The sequence below is a fragment of the Cheilinus undulatus genome, linkage group 10 (genome assembly GCF_018320785.1).
Source record: "Cheilinus undulatus linkage group 10, ASM1832078v1, whole genome shotgun sequence".
NCBI classification, from domain to species: domain Eukaryota; kingdom Metazoa; phylum Chordata; class Actinopteri; order Labriformes; family Labridae; genus Cheilinus; species Cheilinus undulatus.
The window spans coordinates 5,405,193-5,428,921 of record NC_054874.1 but is presented as its reverse complement, the minus strand read 5'-3'; the positions used below and the strand labels follow the sequence as shown (position 1 = coordinate 5,428,921).

The window sequence follows — 23,729 nt, the reverse complement described above, 5'->3', positions numbered from 1 at the left end:
CACAAAGGAGTCTGGCCAGTGCCTCTGGCTGTCAGTTAATATCCAGGCCTCACAAGAGTGTACTAAGACTGGTAGGACCAAGGACTGAAAGACTCTGACCTTCGTCGGCGTGCTCAGGTACTGTTAGCACCACACCATCTTGCCCTGCAAACCTATCATGAGTCCAAGTCAGTGGTTGATCTCAGCCTCACAGCGGATCGATGAATGACGCTGACACGGTAGCTAAATTGCTCTTCAGCTCCCACACTCACCAACCAGACAGATTCAATGGCAGCATACAAAGCATCCCCAAATGCCTGGATCTTTGTTTTGGCACAGGAATTGCACTGTCTCAGTGGCTCAGCCTTCCTTGCTCAGCAATCTAACCCGCAATTTCCACATAGGACTATTGTGCTGTGCACCGAAGCACCGCGGGTTTGGTCCAACTGAAGGCGAGCAACCTCGCCGACTGGAAGCGTGTCCAGAGCGCAGCACACAGCACGCAGCACGCAGTCCTGATTGGCAGGAAGAGATCACGGGAGAACTGCCAGTTTACTCAGGAATAGTATGTCAACAGCAGACTATTTTACCTTTGGGGCTTAATTTATCATCCTTTCCTGTTTAAGTCCATGATATTATTGCTTCCACCATTAGGTGATTACATTAGGAAGTTAAAAGGTTAATGTTTGCTTAAAGGATCTGTGGTTTAATGTTAAATTCTTAGGCTAAATGTCCTCAAAAGTTAATTTTTCCTCTTCAGTTGCACAGCTGTAGCTCTATGCCCCACTGACCTCTCGATGACTCTTTGCTCTCTCTGCAGGATGAGACGTAATGGTGATATCATGATGATTTGTGACCCGGAGTCCGTACATTGTGTTGTATTTTGAAAGAACCAGATATTCTACGCATGACTTCCTGTTTTTGGAGCTTTCTGATCAACAGGTATTGACGTGATTTTGGCCGCAGCCAGCGCTGAAAATAGACCTGCGGCGTATCTCGAACAAAGTGGTGCAGTGGCGCTCCAGGCACACACTGCTGCCGGTCTTGAGCGCCGGCTGTGGAAATGGTGTGATAGATCGCAGTATGATTCGCCGGCGGATCTCGGGGCGGTCACTGCTTTGAAATAGTTCATATAGAAATTGAGCTTTCCCAACACTGGGTAGCTGTACTAGTATGTGGAAATTGGAGGTCAGAGTTTCTGCAAGGACGTCTAAAGTCTCTGCTAGGCTTACTGCAACATCAGCAAAGTCAAGATCTTTGAGGTTGGGCAGGCAGCAAGGTTTGCTGGAATTAGACTCGATGTCTATCCTGAGAGGATAAGCTCTTGTCGGAGTCAAACCGTGGAGTTTTTCAGACCGATAAGCAGTGTTAATTTTGTTGACTGGAGCCAAGACTGAAAATGTTTGTCAACAACTTTTTTCATGAGGAAAACCAGACTAAGAGCAGCAAAAATAGATCTTTGGTGAAAAAAACTAACAAAAATAGGATTTTATTTTTGTCAAGGAAACTAAAAGACTGAAATGTAAGGACTTTTGTTGCTATATCTTTACATTGGTGCTTACCTGCTGCAGCAGTCGTGCTGTCTTTACCCTCTGGTGTTTTTATTTGGTGTGGCATTCCTGTTTACGGTATGCAGTATTCTTCTCTGATCAGATGGCATGTTTTTTTCTTTTCTGTTCTACAGAAATTCAAGTGGAGCTGTTTCTGCTCAGCCATTGGAGCCGGCATCCTTATTCAAAGACTGCAGCCTTCGATGCATAAACCACAGGTCTGTCTCCTGGCCTCGGCCCTTTCATGCATGTCTACCTGACTCTTTCCTCCCTGTTTCCTGTCTCTCTTTAGCTATACTGTCTCACTGAGGCAAAAAGGCCAAAGATAAGCCTTAAAATCCTCCCCAAAAACACAAGACATTCTACATAACACACACAGCACTAGCAATAGAACTTACACTAATCAGACACAAATTTAAAGTCATTATCAGGTTGTACAGAGGGACAAAAGCTGATAGGTAGGGGTAAAAAGCATGCTAGTGCAATGCTGCTTTTAAGAATGCTTTGAAATACTGTATTATACTCTTTGTAAGGTTGTACGTGTATTTAATAGCATAAATATGAGGTGATATGTGATCATTTTCAGAAATATGCTTGTTTGCACATTTTAATTATGTTCTAAAGCAACATCTACCACGGACAACAGATGGAAGTTAGCCATTGGCTATAATCTGGCATATGTACACTGTCTGGTCCTGTACTAGTACTGTTAATTAATATGCAGTGTCCCTTTTAAATAAACAGCATTATTATTATTACATGCATTTTGGATCTGCAGAGGTCTGGCCTCTTTGCTTACATTTACCTCCTGGGCCTGGCTCCCATCAGCTTTTTGGAGCTAACTGAAAGAAGTTTGCTGTTCTGGCATGGCTTTATAGTCATGTGACTACAGCTAATGTCCAGAATTACTGGCCTTACACTGGAGTTCAATGGGTCCAGGAAAGCATAATTGATCAGCTCGGTAGGTTAAAGCTTCAATAGTCGTAGCAGAAAAAAAAAGAAAAAGTGACTGAAGTATACTATATTGCCAAAAGTATTCACTCACCCATCCAAATAATTTAAATCAGGTGTTCCAATCACTTCCATGGCCACAGGTGTATAAAATCAAGCACCTAGGCATGGAGACTGTTTCTACAAACATTTGTGAAAGAATGGGTCGCTCTCAGGAGCTCAGTGAATTTCAGCGTGGTACTGTGATAGGATGCCACCTGTGCAACAAGTCCAGTCGTGAAATTTCCTGGCTCCTAAATATTCCACAGTCAACTGTCAGTGGTATTATAACAATGTGGAAGTGATTGGGAATGACAGCAACTCAGCCACGAAGTGGTAGGCCACGTAAAATGACAGAGTGGGGTCAGCGGATGCTGAGGCGCATAGTGCGCAGAGGTCGCCAACTTTCTGCAGAGTCAATGGCTACAGATCTCCAAACTTCATGTGGCCTTCAGATTAGCTCAAAAACAGTGCATAGAGAGCTTCATGGAAATAGAGATTTTCATGGAATGGGTTTCCATGGCCGAGCAGCTGCATCCAAGCCATACATCACCAAGTGCAATGCAAAGCGTGGGATGCAGTGGTGTAAAACATGCCGCCACTGGACTCTAGAGCAGTGGAGATGCGTTCTCCGGAGTGATCATTCATGCTTCTCCATCTGGCAATCTGATGGATGAGTCTGAGTTTGGTGGTTTCCAGGAGATCAGTACTTGTCTGACTGCATTGTGCAAAGTGTAAAGTTTGGTGGAGGGGGGATTATGGTGTGGGCTTGTTTTTCAGGAGCTGGGCTTGGCCCCTTAGTTCTAGTGAAAGGAACTCTGAATGCTTCAGCATACCATGAGACAAATGCACTTCTGGTAGAATGGTCAAAAATTCCCATAAACACACTCCTAAACCTTGTGGAAGCCTTCTCACAGAGTTGAAGCTGTTATAGCTGCAAAGGGTGGACCAACGTCATATTAGACCACATGGATTAAGAATGGGATGTCACTTCAGTTCATATGTGAGTCAAGGCAGGTGAGCCAATACTTCTGGCAATGTAGTGTATGTAAGTATAAGTCAAAAGAATAAAAAGGTGCTTGATTAAGAAGCAATATTGTTCATTGCTTATGAAATATTTAATAATATAGTGTTCTTACGTATCTGAAGGTTTCACCTTATCTGTGCAGGTTGAGTTCTCAAATTATCATTCATGGCTGTGGATTATAAATCAATTGGGCATAATGAGCTGGAAAAATATTTTTGCAACATCTTACACACTCAATATTCTAACCCAACCTCAGCTGTCATAACATGCACATGCAGAAAATGCTCTGACGTCCTTAAACAGATCCGTGTGGGAAAACGGCCACACATGCCTTCATGATCCTTTTCTGCATACTCTGATAAACACTGTTTGTATCATTTTGCGTTTTCATCGAACCTCAGACTCAGATCTTTCCCGGATTACACTTTTTTTGTTGTTTTTGCTGTGTCGCATTACTTTCTTGTAATTCTGGGGGAAAAAAAATATACCCAGTGAGACCATTAAAGTTTCATCTTGTTAGCCCAGTAGGGAAAGTAGAGAATGCAGGGAAATGGACATCATTACTGAGTACTACTTCCAGGGAAACATAATACGTCTTTTTTTTCGTCTGGCTGACATTAATGATTGGCTTCTCTCTTGTGCCACGGCAGGCTTGTCAGATGCAGCTGCTATGGAGATGAGATCCACCTCAGGCTAAATAATGTTAATAGGATTCCCACACAAACACCTATCACATATATCTTTGAGAGTCTATGCACCCTCCTCACTCTTTCCATACTCCTGCAGGAGAATGGAACTTTCCCGCTTTTTATTCCCTTGAATATATTCTTCAATGGATTAGAAAATATATTTAACAATTCTACACTTTGTTTCGAAATTCAGCATCACCCTTTCAGGTTTTTTCTAATGTAAAGACAAGAAGAAGCATGGCTGTCATTTAGACTGTTTCCACACTTGTAAAATGTGCAACTTTGCTGAATTTGAAGTTACAATGCTGCAGATTGATTTAAATGGATCTTTATTTTAATTTAGAACAGCAATTTAATAAACTGTGCAAAAGGCAAAGACAATATGACAACTTCTACCTAGAAAGACTGCAGACGGTCATTTTGACTGCACAGATTTTGCTGCATCTTGGTTGTATGGCAGCATTTGTTGTTTGTTACAGACAAGGCTCCCTTCTGGAACAATTTTAGATGTGAAGTAGTGAAATAAAACAAGGCTGAGGAGGTTTTAGACTGTTATTGGTGAGGATAAATGTGGTGCTGATCAAGGGCTGCTTTTAATGATAATGTCAGCGGGGACCAGGCATCACCTTTACCCAGCAGTTATGGAGACACATCAGGAAACAATGTCATCGAAATAGTTTATCATAGTTTAATTGTGAATTAACTGTGATTAACCACATTTTTTGGAAAGCTAGGTTGAATTTCACTAGCTGCACCTAGACCTGATTCATCCCAGACCTGCTGAATCCAGAAATCCTTTAAATAGAACCTGTCTGACAAAGTGAAGTAGGCCTAAAGCTCTCAAAAAAGAAACACATCATGGCGCCATCTAAAGAAATTCAAGAACAGATGAGAAAAATTGACATCATTCAGTTTGGAAAGGGCTACAAAGCCATTTCTTAGGCTTTGGGACTCAAGTAAACCATAGTAAAAGCCATTATCCACAATTAGAGAAAACTTACAACAATGGTGAACCTTCCCAGGAGTGGGTCGCCTACCAAAATCACCCCAAGAGTGCATACAAGACTCATCCAGGAGGTCAAAAAAGATCCCTGAACAACATCTAAAACCTGCAGGCCTCACTTGACTCAGTTAAGGTCAGAGCTCATGATTCAACAATAAGAAAGAGACTGGGAGATCCAAGGCCAAAACCACTGCTGACAAAAAAAAAAAAAAAAAAACCACACAAAAGCTCATCTCAGATTTGACTAAGAAACATCCTGACACTCCCTAAGACTTTTGGGAAACTATTCTGTGGACTAACACGGCATTTCATCAAAAGAACATCAGACTAGCAGTTGAACTTGATGGTGGCGGTGGGATGGTCTGGAGCTAGGACCTGGACCACTTGACATAGTTGATGGAACCATGAATTCTGCTCTCTATCATAAAATCCTGAAGAAGACTATCCAGGCATCAGTTCCTGACCTCAAGATCAAGCTAGGCCTGGGCAATTAATTGCAAATTAGATGAAACCGCATTATGACCTGCTGCAATTTTCAAATCGCAGACCATGCAATGTCCTTAACCTGAAGGTGTCAAAATAATTGATTTTAATTGATACATTTTTTTTTTTGCAGCAGAGATTTTCTGCTATACACATTATGCATACATTCAAGTGTCTTTTTATAAGAATAGTTTACAAAAATCCTACTTTTGCTGGTCATTTATATGTTCTTTTTAATCAAAATGAGAATAACTAGAACTAGAAAAGCACTTGGAGAGCGCAAACCTCCACCATTAGCCCCATCTCCCAATAGTAAGGAATCCTTTAAAAAATACCTGGATCCAGACAATGATCCAGATCACTCCCAAAATCTAATCAGTTCTTCCTTATGCCCTTTCTGAAATTCCCTGAAAATTTCATCAAAATCCGTGCAGAAGTTTTTGAGTTATGTTGCTAACAAACTAACAAATAAACAAACAAACAAACCCTGCCGATCACATAACCTCCTTGGCGGGGGTAAAAATGATCATTCATTTCAGTATTAGCAATTGATATCAAATTTGCTATATGAGCCAAATCACATATAGATATATTTTTCAAATCTTGAATACCTTGTTTAATTTATCTAACATTGTGCTGGTTATAATTTAGAATTATTTATTGCTTGTGTTTGCTGAACAATGCATAAGATGAGGAACCTAAAGATAATCGCATATTAAATCACAATTGCAATATTGGGGATAAAAATCTTGACTAGAAAAGCACTCAGAGAGTGCAGACCTCCGCCATTAGCCCTATCTCCCAATAATGAAGAATCCTTCAAAAACAAAAAAAGAAAAAAACAGGTATTAGGTTCAGGGGGCAAATACTTTTTCATGGTAGTATGCCTCCAGTTCTTATTGTCCTGTACTGACAGTGTTCCATGAATTATATATTCCAAATAAAGATTTTTTTTTTTTAAATACAGAACAATTATAGTTTGCTGTATGTGAGGACAAAAATGTTGAAAAATGTCACATTTTTCTCATCTTATTTTCATCAAGACAACAACATAAATGCATGTTTGTTTGTACTGGGTTTCTTTCTTCAGAGATAATTGAAGCCTATTAGTTCATTTAGGGCATGGTAGTCGTACGCCCAGCTGATAGCCAGCTAATCCCAATTATTGCCTCCCAGCTCCCAGCTTTTTTCTCTCAACACAGCAGTGGATTTAAATATGACATACTTCTCACTGATACCTGCTTGCATTAATGCTTATGCGCCACACTGCTGATGCTGGCAGAGCTTTATCTCCTCCACCCCAGCCTCCTCCTTTATAGCATAAAGCATGCTGCACCCTCGTATTCAGATTCATGCTACTATGGATTAATCGATTGTATTCCAGTCCGAGAATGCTGCTTGACTAACCCAGAGAGCATCTTTTGAGCTGAGCCTCTTTCCCTTAAGTAAAACTGTACATCCATTTTGCAGTAAAATGGTTAAATGTTTGATGAGAATGTTCCTGCCTGAACAGAGTTTGTAATCTAGCTGTCTGAATGGCCTCTCATGGTGTTTAGGTTTAGATTTATGGTCTTTCTAGCGTTAATACTTGGATTTCTATTCTGAAAATGTGCCATATTTACACACAGCTGCTTGACACAGGGTTGAGTGATGTGACCACAGTGCCGGCAGCTCTTCAGATGTATGGAAGCAGGAGAAGCAACACTGAGGAGGAAGTATGGAGAGACTCTAAGAGAGCAAATAAGACATGATGGGGAAATAAGGTGGATGCATCTGTGTGGAGGATGCTGCGACATGAAGACACATAAATAGTCTGCTGTGAGATACTCAGAGGAGAAGTGAAGTGGGCTCCAGCTCATGCCACATCCCCGTTGCGTGGCTGCAGCTCGAAGATGAGGCTGAAAATGATCATTACAATCATTAAATTGACAGTGCATGCTGCAGCCAGGTTAAAGCTGTATTCCACCCAGTATCTGTGGGATTAAGGAATGACGTGAATTCTTTGCTGGTAATTCTTCAAGACAAATAGCAGGGCTCCCCAGACGCTGCCCCTCCTTCAAGGCAGCAGGCAGCCTGCACTAATTAGCAAGGGAGGTGTGAAGGAGAAATCATTACTTTATCCACACACTGTGCCCTACATACCTCTCCCTCTTCCCCGCAGACAACATCAGTCCACCTCCCATCTATCCTCTCCACACAATCTGCAACATGGTGCGCCGCATGTTCATTTGTCTGAGTGTGCTTCAGTATTTGTGTTGCAAAGTCTGAACCTAGAAAACAGAAAATGCTGCCAGAGATCAAAATGGAGGGCAAATGGAGGGCTGCAGATAAAAGGAAGAAGCAGTGATAGAGAAAAGAAGACAGAAGCAGAGGGGAGGAGGGAGGGAGGGAGGAGGGAGGATGATGATGGAGATGCTGGAGGGAATAGAGGAGAGCGTGAGACTAACCACAAAAGAGGTGGAGGGAGGCAGGGATGGAAGGGGAAGGGGGCAAGGGCTGCAAGGTGTGGACAGCCCAGCACCGTGGTTCCCTGGGTGTAATTATGATAGAATGGTCTCTGATTGATTGTTAGAGCCTGCAGGGCCTCCAAAGCACCTCTGTGTGGTAGAAGAGGCCTTTGTGGCAATGCTTAGCCCCCCTCATGTGGATCTCAGCTGGGCTTCTATTCCCAGCAGCATGATTCATGAGCGCCGGAGCTACCTGCCAACCCAGGCAGGCCTGCAGCCGAGACCATAGGGTAGGACTCAGAACGTTTGCCCTTTCCACTAGTTCCTGTATTTGCAATTTTTCCCACTTTTTGCCAATTTTTGCCACTTTACTTTTTTGCCCATTACCTTTTGACCACTTTCTGCTCCTTTTAGACTATCTTTTGCCAATTTTTGCCCATATCTGCCACTTTTTGCCAATTTTTGCCAGCATTTTTAGGATCTTTACTACTCATTAATGCAATTTTTTTTGTCTTTTTTCACCCATTTTTTGCCCATATATGCAAAGTATTTTTCCACTTTTGCCAATTCTTTTCATTTTTAACCCTGTGTTTTTATTTCCAATTTCTGCTACTTTTTTCCTGCACCTTTTGCCCATTTTTTTGTTTCTGTTTTCTGGTTTTTGCCACTTTTTTGATGCTTTTTAAACATTTTCAACAATGTTCCTGCACCTTTTGCCCATTTTTTTGTTTCTGTTTTCTGGTTTTTGCCACTTTTTTGATGCTTTTTAAACATTTTCAACAATGTTTGCCCATATTTGCAATATATTTCCCCTTTTTGGCTATTGCTGCACCTTCTTTGCTGGCCCTTGCCCACTTTTCACCAAATTTAGACCCCCCCCCCCCAATTTTATGTCAGCTTTTGCACATTTCTTTGTCATTGTTTTTTGCCAATTTATGCCACTTTTTGCTGCTTTTTGCCCATTTTAGCATTTTTTTCACCCATTCATGCATGATATTTTGCCACCTTTGCCATTTTCTCCATTTTAGACCCCTTTTTTATCCAATTTCTGCCACTTTTCCCCTGCTTTTTCCCATTTTTCACCACCATTTGCCAATTTTTGTAACTTTTTGCTACTTAATGCCACTTTCTTGCCATTTATTCTACCTTTAATACACCATTTACCCCTTTTAATCCATTTTTCCAAGGTATTTTGGCACTTTTAACAATTTTTTTTCCATTTTTTTCCATATAGCACATTTTGGCCTCTTTTTTCTGTTTTTTTCACATTTTTATGCCACCTTTTGCCCATTTTTTTCAGCACCATTTCCCTATTTTTGGCAATTTTTAAAAGTTTTTTGCTGCTTTTTGGCCGTTTTCACCAGTTTTTGTTTGGCATTTGCCACTTTTGCCTTTTTTTCAATTTTGACCTATTTTTGCCCATTTCTGCCCCCTTTTTCCCCCATTTTTTGCCACTTTTGCTAATTAATGCCCCTTTATTGACACTTTTTGGCCTGTTTTGCCAATATTTACCTTTTTTTTTTTTTTTTCCCCTTTTGCCCATTTTTGATTCCTTTTCCTGCATTTGTCCATTTTTCCACACTTGTCTCCAACATTTTGCTCCTTTTTGGCCCTTTTTGCCACCTTTGTTCAGTCTTGCCACTGCAGGGCCGCCACACAGCACCTCTGTGTGGTGGACGATTCCTATGTGGCAATGCTTAGCCCCCCTCATGTGGACCTCAGCTTGGCTCCTATTCCCAGCAGCATGATTCATGAGTGCAGGAGCTCCCTGCTAACCCGAGCAGGCCTGCAGCCGAGACCATCAGGTAGGACTCAGAACGTTTGCCCTTTCCACAATTAATGAGCAAAAAGAACAGAAGGCATCCAATGCTTTTTTTCTCTTCTTGTCTGGTCTCAAATCCTGCTGTTCAAGATAAGATCTGGTTACCTCGGAGTGAAGATCAACAAGAGGAGGGAAAACCGCACAGTAGGCTGATCTTGCTAAAAGCACCGCTGTTTATACACAGACACAAACCGCCACAGGGTTACCAGTGCGACGACATAGTCAAACCAATCAGATTCAGGGCTAGATGCCACAAGTAAAGTGCTGCACTTAGTACATCCTGGCCACTATCTCTGCAAGAGCATCTTGAATATTTAACCACAGCTCAATTTTAAGTACAAGCTTTTAAAATATGTGATATTTATTTCATGGGGACAGAATGCATAAAAGCTGGGAAAAGTGAGTCCTGTTGCATCTTCCCCCCTTTGCAGAAATGCCCTTATATCGAGCTGCACTTACCAAACACAATGCACTCTTTCTGTTTGCCCCGCGAGTTACTCTTAGTACCATCAGCAGATGATAAAAAGTCAGAGTAAAAGTAGGTAAAGAAAGGAAGATACTGGAAAAAAAAGCATAAAAGGAAAAAAGATTGCTTGTGAAGGCCAGGATTTGCACAAGACTTTTAAGCAATACAGCTTAGCATTGACGGAAATAAAACCATCCACTCAGGTGCTATAATTACACAGAAGTGTCGCTCAACACCACCAACAGCTTTAAAAATGAAGGAGAGTGACAGATAATAAAATGACACTCTTAAAAGGCAAGTAGAATCTTCTGCTCATTGGTGGTTTACAAGAGCATCTAAGGCAAATGATAGTACTGAACATAATTCCCCTTAAACTAGCAAACCCACTCAGTCCCCAACCCTGAAAAGTGCCCTTTCAGCACATATTCATAAAGGTTCTCTAATGGCTTCCAGAGGGACGAGGGGGCCTTCTCCTCAGACAGAGACATTTCACAGGCCCACAGGCAGAGCAGAGCATAGCCAAGAGAAAAATATCAAGTCTGAGCGAGAGAGAGAGAGAGAGAGAGAGTGGAGGGGAGAAAAAGAAAGGAAAGAGAGAGAGACAGAGAGAGAGGGGGAGAAAGAGAATGTCTTCATCATGAGTGGAATAGGAATGATGCCCCACTGGGGTCTATTAGTGAGCCTTTACATACAATGGCAGCCTCACCAACTTCCAAGTGTGGCAACAATGCAAAGCCTCCAGCTCTCTGTGGCAGGGAGATTAAAGTTGTTGGGGAAAATCAGCCACTTGCAAAATCAGGTAGAGATGCTAACAGGGTGGGGCGGGCCAACCGAATGCAGCAGGCGTAATCCATCTAATGAATTTGCTAATGACTCCACGCAGCCGTCCCAAACTTCCTGGAGAAGTTTTTCTTTTTCTTTTTTGCATTCAGCTGCGATTAGTACTTTTGCAACTAGTTCTGAGTTTAAGTCTTCTGGATGTTTGGCTTAAAAAAGGAATAATGCATATTTGATTTAATTAGATAAGTAAACTTTCAAATCAGAGTGAAAAGAAACTCCTGTAAAAAGAAAAAAACACTATCTAGTCAGACCTGTGAGAGAAATCTCATTTGCATGTTTCTAATATTTCCGTGTCCCTACAGATAATCTGAGGGAGGGTTAAGTCCCTTCCAGGCCACAGGTTAAACCATAACGTCAGGAGTGGTGACTCGAAGAGTCCCGCCTGTCTTCCTAGGTTGATAGTTTTTCAAGGACAAATCAAGGAATTGTCCTCAGTTCCTCAGCATATTGGTGCCAGCTCTACCAACTGAGCTACACCACCAACAACCGCCCTAATGGCATGAAAGGATGACTATCTGGGCTTCATTAGAAACCCTGGCTTCAACCTCATAATGTGCTGATGTCACTGTTTTTTCACATTTTTTCCAGAATTTGTCCACGCACCTTTTCCAAGGACTAAGTCTCCATTGTGCAGGTGCTGGGTTAGAAAAAACACGGCAATAAAACCACATAATAAACTAAGACAGCTTGTAGTTCACCTGAAAGACCAGATAGAACAGGACAAAAAAATGCAATGTAATATACTTTGCAGATCATGTGAAATAACTAACACTGGGGAAACAGGAAAAGAAAAGAAAACAGCAAGACGACTCACAAGAACAGAGAAAGAAAAGGCAGAACAGGAAAACCTCAAACCAGCAACATCAGACCACTGTAACAAGAAAAAACCACATCATGGGCTGGGACGACGCAAGGATCATAGGATCAGGGAAGAAATAATCGCTGGATCATAGAGGCTATTGAAATCAGGAAGTGGAGAAAAGACACCATCATCTGGAATGAGGGGACATTCATGCTCTTCCACACCTGGGACTCTCTCCTCCAGGGACCATTGGGTGGCGTGGTCTCTGATAGACCTGTCAGGTCTATCAGGCTGGGAAGAACAGCATATAAGGACAGAAACATGTCAAGGTTAAAAAACATCTCCTAAAATTAAATGTCTGAAAAAGAAACATGAGATAAGTAGTAAGAGTCTCATCTCAGTGTTCAAGTAATTTCCTCACCAAATTGACGTTGTTGGCAGGATCTCAATGCAACAAAGACTGGTAAGTGTGCAAACGTTATGATTCAACTACTGTCACTACAAGCTAAGTCTATATAAACTGTTAACACGTCTGGCTAAAAAGTCAAAATGGAATTTTGACACTTTTATGACAGACTTCTTCATATGTGACTATTCATACAGGATTAGCATCACCTGGGCACCTCTAATAATTTGTGAATTGTGCCAGTAAAGGACTTGCGCTTTTCTAGTCATCTGTCTACTCACAGTGCTTCTAAATTCATACCCTTTAACTCCTCATTCACACACTATGGAGAACTGGCCATTTGTATTAATGTCATGAACATTCATACACATTTACACACCCACAACAAAGCTTGCCCTCTTGCCCTGGGGCACATCGGCAACCCACAATCTTCCAATCATGATCCGATCGACTCTACCCACTGATCCACAGTTGCCCCCTGTTCAATGCTGCACATGTTTACAACTCGATAAGCAAAGCCTGGGATTTACTCAAATTCATGGATGTTTCATTCTGTCACATCTTTACGGGCCAGTCACAGCAACAAAACACGGGACGTTGAAGCCACTACCGAGGAGTGAACTCCATAGAGAACTGTATAACGTGAACCATGGTGACTGTAGACTTTTTTTCTTTGTTCTTTTAACGAAGAAATGTTGTCAACTTTGAGAAAACTGGCACTATAGCAGCACCCATACTAATGTCTTCTGCCATAATTGCACCGGCATCTTCTCGCTGATTGCTTCAGCTTGCTGACAGCTGATTGCTGTCACGACTCTACTGCGCCCGAAAGTGGTGCCCCTCGACGCTGATTGGTCCTGTCACTTTTTAACCAGGCCCAAACAGTTCAGATTGGAACTTTGCAAGATGGATTCGCCGGTGAGAAACACGGAAACGGGCGAGTCCATCTGCTTTGCAAGGTAACAGAGGTGCCTTCAAATATCAGACACAAATGGTTAACCAGAGTTTCATGTAGGCAACGTGAGTGAGAAAGGATTTGACCTCCAGAGGGTGGGAGTCGTTCTTTCTTCTGCCCCAGAATTGCCCCATGCATTTTAACATTGGCCTCAGTTCTACATAGATATTACAATACATGTTCGATAACAGAATCATTCTCAACTCAAGCATGGAACAGCAAATGCCCAAATGTGTTCCTTTCCCTCTGTCAAAATGAAGTTTGCTCACCAGGGCTTTTATTCTCACTTTACATTTATTTTGATAGGTCAGCATTGATTGAAAGGCCACTCATTATATGCTACTGATCGTCCTCCACCCACTCAGTCCCCACTCTTGGGACTTGTCTCTTGTGTTAGGTGGCAAAATAAACCTCTTAACTTTGATAAAGGTCAAACTGGTGACACACCAGTAAAAGTGCAAACCCTACAAACTCCAGGCAAAACTTTGATTGACTCTGAAGGCCCACAATTAAGCCTGGTTCAACTACAGACTGCAGACCAATTATTGTGAGCCTTTAGTTCAAGTGCATTTTCCATTTCTCAGAAGCAGCCCATTAAGGATAGCTCATGAACAGAACCCTGTACTCCACATGGTGCTCATTAAAATTGCATTGGGTAGGTGCCATTTTCACTTATTAGCTTAATTGTCAGGTCATGTAGATTGGACAGATGACAGTAAAGGTGTCTATGCCAAAGGACATGTTAGTCTCAGTCAGACACTGCTGCTAGACAGTATAAGCCATCAATTTCTGAGTGCGTTCGTACGTCATATATACGGGGCCAAATTAAGCCACAGACAAATTAAACGAGCCTGCTCATAAATTATAGGACGGGGATGGGGGCACACGATATATCACTGCTGTGTAAGTCATCAATCACTGCGAGGTTGGAACTCTTAACTTCCCATCTCCTGGATAACTGTGAGCTTTTTCTCTCATCTACTCCTTCATTGTCCCTTCACACTCAGATGAAAGTGAGGTGTCACGGTGGGGCTTACTGCTCAGGTAGCTGCAGACCTCACAGTCTTAGCAGCCTCGGTCTTGCTTCATTACACTGCTTAATTTCTTACTGAGCTTCTGAACTCTTTGCTTCATCCTAATGGGCTCATCAGAGGAAGTTATAAAGAGTATTAAAGCCCTTGTGAGGAGTTTTTAACTGGTTATGAAACAGACTGAAATTAATACTGATGACTCTTTATGACCTTCAAAGAATGGGATCATCAGCAACAAGACAGATTTTATCATAATTTCAATGTGTAAGCACTGCTGCAGTAGGTGTCAGACAAAAGTCTGTTTTACGCAAACCTAAAGAAGGGCAAATGAGAAAGAGACTATGTACTTGATTCTCTTTTCTAAATTCTATCATTCTAAACAAAAAAATGGGATGTGTTTTTTTTTTTAACGTTTACAAGCCGGAATGAAAACAAGCTGAAATGAAATAGGAGTGACGAGGCTATTTTTAAAATGTAAGGAGTAGAAGTAAAAAGTCGGCTGAAAAATAATTACTTCAGTAAAGTATAGATACCCAAAAGTTCTACTTAAGTAAGGTAACAAAGTATTTGTACGTAGTTACTTGACACCTCTGACCATGAAGACAAAAGAACACTCCAGGTCCAGTCCCAGTTTAATCAGTATTACTGGCTACTGTTACACCATGAAGACAAAAGAACACTCCATGCAAACCAGAGAAAAGTTATTAAGAAGTTTAAGTCAGAGGTTGGGTACGAAAAAAATCCAAGACTCTGTACATCCTCAGAGTTCAGTTAAATCCATCATCCAGAAATGGAAGGAATATGGCACGTTATCTGCACATTAGATCAAACTGTCCTCACAAACTGAGTGACCGTGCAAGAAGGAGACTAGTGAGCAGAGCAGCCAATAAGGGGGGATAAAAGGGAGAGCTGTTCTGGGGCCCAGCCAAACTGCAGGCCCATGGAAGTCTGCAAAATTATGGTGCATTATAAAGTTAAGCTGTGATAACCATATTTAATATTAAACCTGAATGACAGCCACTCTTATCTAAGCAACATAACATAAATTTGATTTATTTATGCTGTAGTACAATAAAGCTTTTTTTAAGCTGTAAACTTCTTCATTAAAACAGAATTAGCTTTTTATTTGTGATGTTACCAATGTGGATGGATGCACTGAACTATCAGTGCATCATCAGGAAAGTACAGGAAACTATTGCCAGAATTTCTAGCTAGGCCATGATGTACACAAATATAAGGATGCCAGAAAATGAAATAGAAGTAACTCAGACAAGCATTTTGGAAATTTAGTAAATAATAGAATTATTGTAAATAGAGACAAAAAGGGAGAAAAGTGGCAAGAATTGGTTGAAATAGAAAGATATATATATTTTTTGAATGGCATAAATGGGTAAAAAAAAATGGATCAGAGTAGTTGAATAGTAAAAAAAGTTCAAATGGATTGAAGTGGCAAGAAATGGGGTAAGGTGGCAATAAAAACTGGCAGAACATGTCAAAAAAAAAAAACAATGCTAAAGTGGGTAAGAAGTTGCAAAAATGATCAAAAAGTGAGATTCATTGACAAAATGGAAAAAGTGAAAAAAAAAATTAACAGCAAGAGGCAAGAAATGTGTAGAAAGTGGCAAAAATGGGAAAAAAGCAGCAAAGAATGAGATAAATGCAACAAAAGTTAGCAAAAGTTTACAAAAAAAAAGTGGCAAAATGCAGTTAAAGTTGGCAAAAAAATTGCAAAAAGATGTTGCGGAAAATGGCAAAAAGTGGTTAAAAAGTAACAGAAATTGGTGAAAAGGGGTAAAAGTGACAAAGAAGTAACAAAAACATAAAGAACAAATAAAACGTGCCAAAAAAAAAGGTAAATGCTAGAATTGGCAAAAGGCAAAAACTGTGCAAAAATATGCAAATAGGGACAAAAAGAGGCAGAAATGGGGGAAAGGTGCAAAAATGAGATAAAAGTGGCAAAATGGACAAAAACAGCAAAAATTGCTTAAAAGTGGCAAAAAGATGTGACAACAATGGAAAATAGTAGTGCAAGTGGTTAAAGTGCCACAAACAAATAATTCCAACTTCAGAACCCAATAATAGTTGGCATTGATTTCATCAATACGTTCAAACTAGGTTGGGGGTTGGGGGGGTTCTCAGGGGTCTAGCCAGATCTGAGGGCCAGGTTCTTCACCAGTCAAAGCTTGGGAGAGTGGTAAAGGGAGGTAAACTCAGATTAAACTCGACCATAGTTCACCAAAAGAAGACTCCATGGCCAAGTGGAAGAAAGTTGTTGTGTCTGTTGAGACCAAAATGGGACTTTTTGGTCATCAGACAACACACTATGTCAGGTGGACACTAAACCAAACACACCATTCCCGCTGTGGCGATGCTTCTCAGCCTCCAGCCCTGGAAGGCTCGTAGAGGTAGAGGGTAAAATGAATATGGCAAAATATAGGAAAATCCTGGAGGAACAATCTCATTCAGTATACAAGAGAACTACAGCTTGGGAGAAGATTTATTTCCCAGTAAGATGATGAGGTGAAGCATACAGCAAAAGCTACGCAGAAATGGAGTGGCCGAGTCAGAGCCCAGACCCCCAGTCCAATAGAGAATTTGTGGCTGAACTTGAAAACACCTTTTCACGCCTGATCCCCGTGCAACCTGACAGAGCTTGAGCAGTTTTGCACAGAAGAATGGAGTAAAATTGCAGAGTCCAGATGTGAAGGCCTGATTAAGACCTATCCGCTCAGACTCAGTGCTGTGATGCAGCTGAAGGTGCTTCCACTAAATACTGTCATTTTACTTCATTTACAGTACTTTGTAGAAACCTGTTTTCTCTCTGGCATTAAATGGGATTATTTTGGGTTTTGATTAGCATCACCTACTGCTTGACCCTTTGACTCCAGGTACTCATATGTTTTGACAGTCACTTTGTAGCTAGTCAGGTCCTTATGGAAAAACTAAAACTTTTTACAATTGTTTTTTTTTTGTTTTTGATTTACTTTTTCTACTGTAGGTCTCCTGTTTTTCAGACACCCTGTATTCATCAGCTTAGTTCCCTTCTCTTTCTTTGTCTGTTTTCTGTTTCCTCTCTATAATAGGTTCAGAAATAAATCAGTCTGAATTCATGTTCTGTTCTTAGCCCTTACCTTTAGTAGCTCAGTCCATTTGCACAACTTCAGGAGTTAACCTGACTCAGTCTTTAGGAGGCATGAGGCTCGCGTTATCCACTGAGCCTATAATTGCTCTGCTGTAGAGGCTGTATATATCAGGCATGTGCTAACCCCCTTATTTCTAACATGCATTTTACTTCACAGTCAGAGCCGGCAGTAGCAGCTTGTCACCGTGTCCCACGGTCCTGACTTCACATCATGACTGACAAATTAGCGCTTACTGCCCTATAGGCATTTTTGAAAAAGACACTTGACGCAGGCTCTAACGATTTCTTCGAGTGCACAGCTCGATGTGATCTATCACTTTCTTTTGCAGTACATCTGGTTATGAAATAGGCTGTGTGCAGTGTATAAAATTGGGAATTTAACACTGTGTCCTATTTGCACACGATGCAGGTAAGCATCATCAACAAAATCAGCTTGATTACACTGACCCATACTGTCTGACGCTCGCATTGAGATGAGCAAAGAACAAGGAAACGAGTTAATAACTAGTGTGTGAGTGTTGGAAGATTTCATTGATTTCTCTCACTCTGCTGAGCTTGTTAGCTTCTTTTCCAAAGTCGAGTTGCACATCCTGTTCTTCCCTTTCAACATAAAAGCAACATGTCATATTTTTACAAGTAGCTTTAATCATAGCTGTAAAAATCTGCAAACATTCTGAAGTTGCAGTCACTCCACATTCTTCCGTATAGTATTTGTTATCACAGCTGTTATAAATCAATTAGGAGCTTAAATCAATAGTTTATGATCTTCTTTTTACTGCAACTTCGCAAAGAAAGAAGTAAAACTATAGATGAAGGTGTGGAGATGGTGTGGAAATGGACTGGTTTGCTGGAGTTGTTCCTTCTTCAGTCTACTTGCTTCCCTTCCCTGCTTGCCCATCATTTTGTTCAGTTTGATGATGCACAGAGTGGCTAACCTCTGGGTCCCTGCACACAACAGGATATTGAATTATAAATGTCAAACACATTTAATGTTGACTTTTTGAAATCTGCACGTCCACAATGTTCATCCGAGCAAATTAGGGGAGGTAAAATCACTCTTGACAAGGTCAAAATCTAAGATAATCAAAGAATCAGAACGTTGCTTGCTTTGTTAAAAAAGTGGAAATAAACCCAAGATTTGTGCAAGTCATTTATTGTCTGCATAACTGCCAGCATTTGGCTTCAAAACATGGGAGAGTTGTTGTCATTTGTAATAGTTTGGCGGGTTGAAGGGGTGTTAAGACTTGTGCTTCACTGTGGCATTATGCTGTCTGGAACTGATGCGCTGAGTCACAGCCAAATGTCAGGGTGCTGAATACTGAATAAATGATGTATTCCAGTTTTGTGATGATGCTGAAATAACACAAAGACAGAGGTGCAAACGATGTGATTCATGGATGATTTGGCAAATTTCTACTGCTAGATAAAAGCAGGTTTCCCCAGAGAAATAGCAAAATAGGAGGGGGATGGGTATGGACAAAAACAGTCACTTCATCATATGGACAATCACGCATCTCATTAAGAATATGAAAAATCTTTCTGAAGATGATTTATATAAATCTGAGTCTCAAACACACTGACATTACAGGAAGAAACGGCTCTGAGAAGGAAAAAGTCGACCCTCCTGAAGACAGAGGGAGTGATTAGGCATTCAAATATTAAAATGGGGTCACAGACTGCTGGAAGTGTAGGAACCCATGAGAAAGAAGGAAATGTCCGACAAGTTGTACCTTATGAAAAGAAATGAGCCAAGATAGGATGCATTTAACCAGGGTTGGAATGGTGCATCTACTCACTCATTCAGTAGTTTTATTGTGACTGTACTTTTTGCAGGAATTGTACTACATGTATGTAGTTTTTTACTGATGATAACTGAAGTGTACACATCCATTTAGAGCTTTAATGTAGTAACTTTACTCTTTTCCCATTCATTCCTTACAGCTAATCTTCAGTTCCTGCCCCCACCCGGCATTCACACGTTACATCATCACATGAAAAGTGGAAATTTTGGAGGAAAAAAAAATTGAATTTCTGGCTTAATAAAGTTTATGTTTACAAGAAAACAAACCAAATCTTGAAGTAAAATCTTGAAAATGTCAAGTTTTTAGAATTATACAATAACACCATTGTAAAGTTAAAAATGTACAGGAAACCAAATTAAAACAGAGGTTGGATTTTCACAGTTTTTGACTTTTCAATCTCAAAAATTCAAAGTTTTGGTTAACCTTCATTTAAGACAGTTAAAGTTAAAAAAAAATCTCTTTTTTCTTTGTAAATTATTGACTTTTTAAAGTTGAGAAATTTGAGTTTTCCTTGAAAGTTAACAGATCCTCTTTATTGCATTTTTCTTCCAGAGTGCCCTTCATCAATCATCAGTCAATCTTTATTTGTACATCATTGTTCATACAAAACAATGTAGGACAAAATGCTTTACACACAAACAAAATAATAAAAACAAAATACACCACTCCACCCTACCCCATCCCTGTCCCGTCATCCCTATCCCGTAATCCAAACACAAAATTGGCAAGTATATCATAAAGCACATTGAGTAGTCAGACGACTAGAAAAGCACTATACAAGATCAAATCCATTTACCAAGTCCATTTTGTATCATGAGCAATGGATTCAGTAAGAGCAGGAACGTATGTACCGAGGAAACGCCATCTTAAAATTCAAAATGAGGAAACACTGGAGGTTGGGTTAAAATGTAAAAACAGAGTAACATAAAATTAAATCAAGAAATAATAATAAATCAAAATGAAATGAAAACAGAACTAAAAGATACTGAAATAAGAATAAAAACACTAAAATAGCTCAATTAAATGGTATAAATCAGGCTAATACGTCTAATAAGGAGAACTTGGTACATTATGAAAAGAGGACAAAATACCAGGAGACTAGTGAGAGATTAATGCTAAAACACTCAAACAAAATAAAGTTGATGATCTCAAATTTAGTTAAAGGCCCGACTAAAAAGGTATGTCTTGAGTTTGCTTTGAAAACACACTGTCATGATAATATATAGTTTATTCATTGATCCTGTTTCAAATACAAGTGTAGGCTTGTTATGTTTGGATTAACAACAGTTAAAATTCATGTAACTTTTTCCAAGTGGGTCCTGGAGGTGCTTAGGTTTTCTTAGATGCGGGTAGAGGGAGGTTGGGAACCACTGCTGTAGAGCCTTTATGAGGTCCGGCACTGATGGTGGACGATGAGCCTTGGCTCACAATCTCCATTCCAGTTCATCCCAAAGGTGCTGGATGGGGTTGAGGTCAGGGTTCTAATAGTCCTTGCTGTGTGCACTGGAGCACAGTCATGTTGGAATAAATAAGGGCCTTCCTCAAACTGTAATTAGAAAAAAAGAAATGTGGGGAAAGAAATTAATTTGTGTTTTCATTTTGTATTTTCAATTTTGCATTGCACAATTCTGACTTCAGTCTATCATTTGGACTTTTATTTCATATTTTAACTTTTCACGTTTATTATTCTGACATTTTATCTCGTATTTTGTCCATTTTCAATTTATTATTTTCACTTTTTATCTCATATTTTGAGCATTTCAATTAATTTTCATTTATGTAATAATTTCAGCTTTTTCAATTTTATATTTTGACTTTATAAATCATAATTTGACTTTTTCAATTTATTATAGTAACTTTTTATCTCACACTTTGACCTTTTAGGTGCACCATTTAAATTTTAAGTCATATTTTTGCCTTAAAAACATGATTGTGATTTCCTTTTTTATATATTTGCCTTTTTAAAACATGATTTCAACTTCTAATTTTTTGTTTTGACCTTTTGAACTAATAGTTTGACTTTTTATCTCAGATTTTGAGCCTTCTACTTATTATTTTTACTTTTTGATTCTCAAAATCATTTATCATCAGTGCCAGCTTTATTCCCCACAATTTATTACCGGCAAAAATGAGGTTAACAGTTTGGTTAAATGTGGACCCTGTTAGGCCCTCAGGTTAGACCTTAATTCAGAATCTGGCTCCTTCTGTGAGTGAGTTTGACACCCCTGGCCTAGACCAGACCCTGAAAACAGCCCCATACCATCATCCCTCCTCAAGCAAACTTCACAGTTGGCACAATGCCGTCAGGTGCAGAACAGTCACTCCACAGTCCAGTGCCGGTGTGCTTTACACCACTCCATTCAATAACTGGCATTAGAGTCAATGGTGTGAAGCTTACATGCAGCTGCCTGGCCATGGAAACCCCTTCATGAAGCTCCTGCAGCAGTTTTTGTGCTTACATTAATGCCAGTGGAAGTTCAGAACTTCTTAGCAATGGAAACAGCAGAGGCACCATGTGCCTTGCCAGTCAACCCAGCAGTGATTTTACTTGGTCTTTCATGCATGGCTGACTTGCTGTTGTTCCTAAACGCTTCCACTCACTTTCAGTTGACTGTGGAATATCCAGCAGGGAGGAAGTTTCACCATCCTCCTTATGGTAAAGTGGCATCCATCACAGTGCCACTCTTGTAGTCACTGAGCTCCTCAGGTCGGACCTGTTTCGGATCACAAGGTGCTTGATTTTATACACCTGTGGGTCTGATTGAAAGACCTGAATTGAATAATGAACAGGTGTGGCAAAATACTTTTGTCCATACAGTGTGTGTCCTTTAAGCCTGAGTTGCAGTTTAGAAAACAAAGCGAGAGGTCGACTTTGTTGCTTTGTCAGGAACAACAAAGGCTTCACAGGTGCTGTACGCCATGCTCTCTTAAACCGGCACAATGGCTCTCCAACAAAAATGAAAGGGAGGCAGTGAGAGGCCCGTGCTCCATGCTTCTCAGGTGAACAGCTGGACTGTGGAATATTTGGCGGGCATAAAGTATGAGGCACAGCTGGCTTTTAAGAGGAAGAGTTCCCCTGGAGCCTCTGGGAGGTCACAGCCTGCTAGGCCGTGAAGCGTTGCTCGGCAGGAGCCGTGTGTAAAGGCAGAAGGCCTGTGCCACTGTGTGCAGATGTTCCCCCCCCGCTCTGCTGGCTGTCGCAAAACACACACACACACCTCACACACACAATAGGGGGAAATTCCATGAAGAGATGATTTAGCACAAAGAGCAAACCTTCACTTATACATAAACACTCAAACGCCACGCTTTGTACCTCACACAAATTCCCTCTTCTGTATCCCGTCTGCACAAGCGCGTCACTTTTCTTGTGTCCTCCATAGCAACAAGCACCACCTCAGTGCTCCTGAGTGCTGCTGCTGGAAACAATAAAGCAGGGTTTAAATGAGCTCTCCAAGGTCTGAAACACACAGCCAAATGTAGGAAGGTGCCCCTCAAATGCAGCAGCAAAGTGCTCCTCCTCACTTCATAATGGAGCAGATTCTATTCATTACCCACAGGTAGACTAGTGTTTCAGGACAAAGGAAAAAGAAGGGAAAAAACTCTCAAGGCTCCAACCTTCACCCTCTTCAGTGCTATCTTATTATGTATGTCTCACATACATTTGAATAGCATCCTGCTACAAACACAATCAATAGCACAAAAAGCATCCTTCCTTTAATTCCTGGGCTATACGGATTCATCGACCTGAGTGCTCCGCTGGGATGAATCCATGCGGGACAAACAATGCCACGTTAGCCCATGTTTGCGGTATCATTACGACATTACTCATTGGGAAACGTCAGTCACAGGCATGCGCTATAGCAGGGATTTATTTCAGGTGGAAGAGAAGCCTCCATCGGCTCGGTCAAGCCATCAGACGCCGGCATCAGCACTCCTCTGACAGTGACGAAGAGGGAAAAAGACAGTATGAGTGGCAGGCCCTAGTGAGGGACAGCACTCTCCTCCTCCGCACCGTCTGTCCGCCCCGACAAACCCTGCGCAAACCCAAGAGACAGATCCTGCTGCTGACACCAATGGACAAGCACATCTGGCGTGCAGGGTCCACCGGGGTCCACTATGACAGCCCCAATCAGCCACTTGATATTCACTGTGCCCACTTCCCATTCACTTACTCTGATGCTGGTGACAGAAGAGAAAGAGAGAAGAGGTGGTGGTGGGGGGGTAACCTTTCAACAGGAAATCAAATATTAATCAGCCCAATCAGAGGCAGGCATATCTCCATAACTGCAGGC

The 23,729-nt window shown here is 40.9% G+C and overlaps 1 long non-coding RNA gene across 1 annotated transcript in view; it reads left to right on the top strand.

Moving 5' to 3' along the window:
- Positions 1 to 23,729, top strand: part of LOC121515996 — a 318,198-nt gene that overhangs the window by 243,200 nt on the left and 51,269 nt on the right. Inside the window, exon 3 of the long non-coding RNA XR_005992436.1 lies at positions 1,664 to 1,747. This is a non-coding gene — a long non-coding RNA (uncharacterized LOC121515996). The remainder of the gene's footprint in view (positions 1 to 1,663; positions 1,748 to 23,729) is intronic.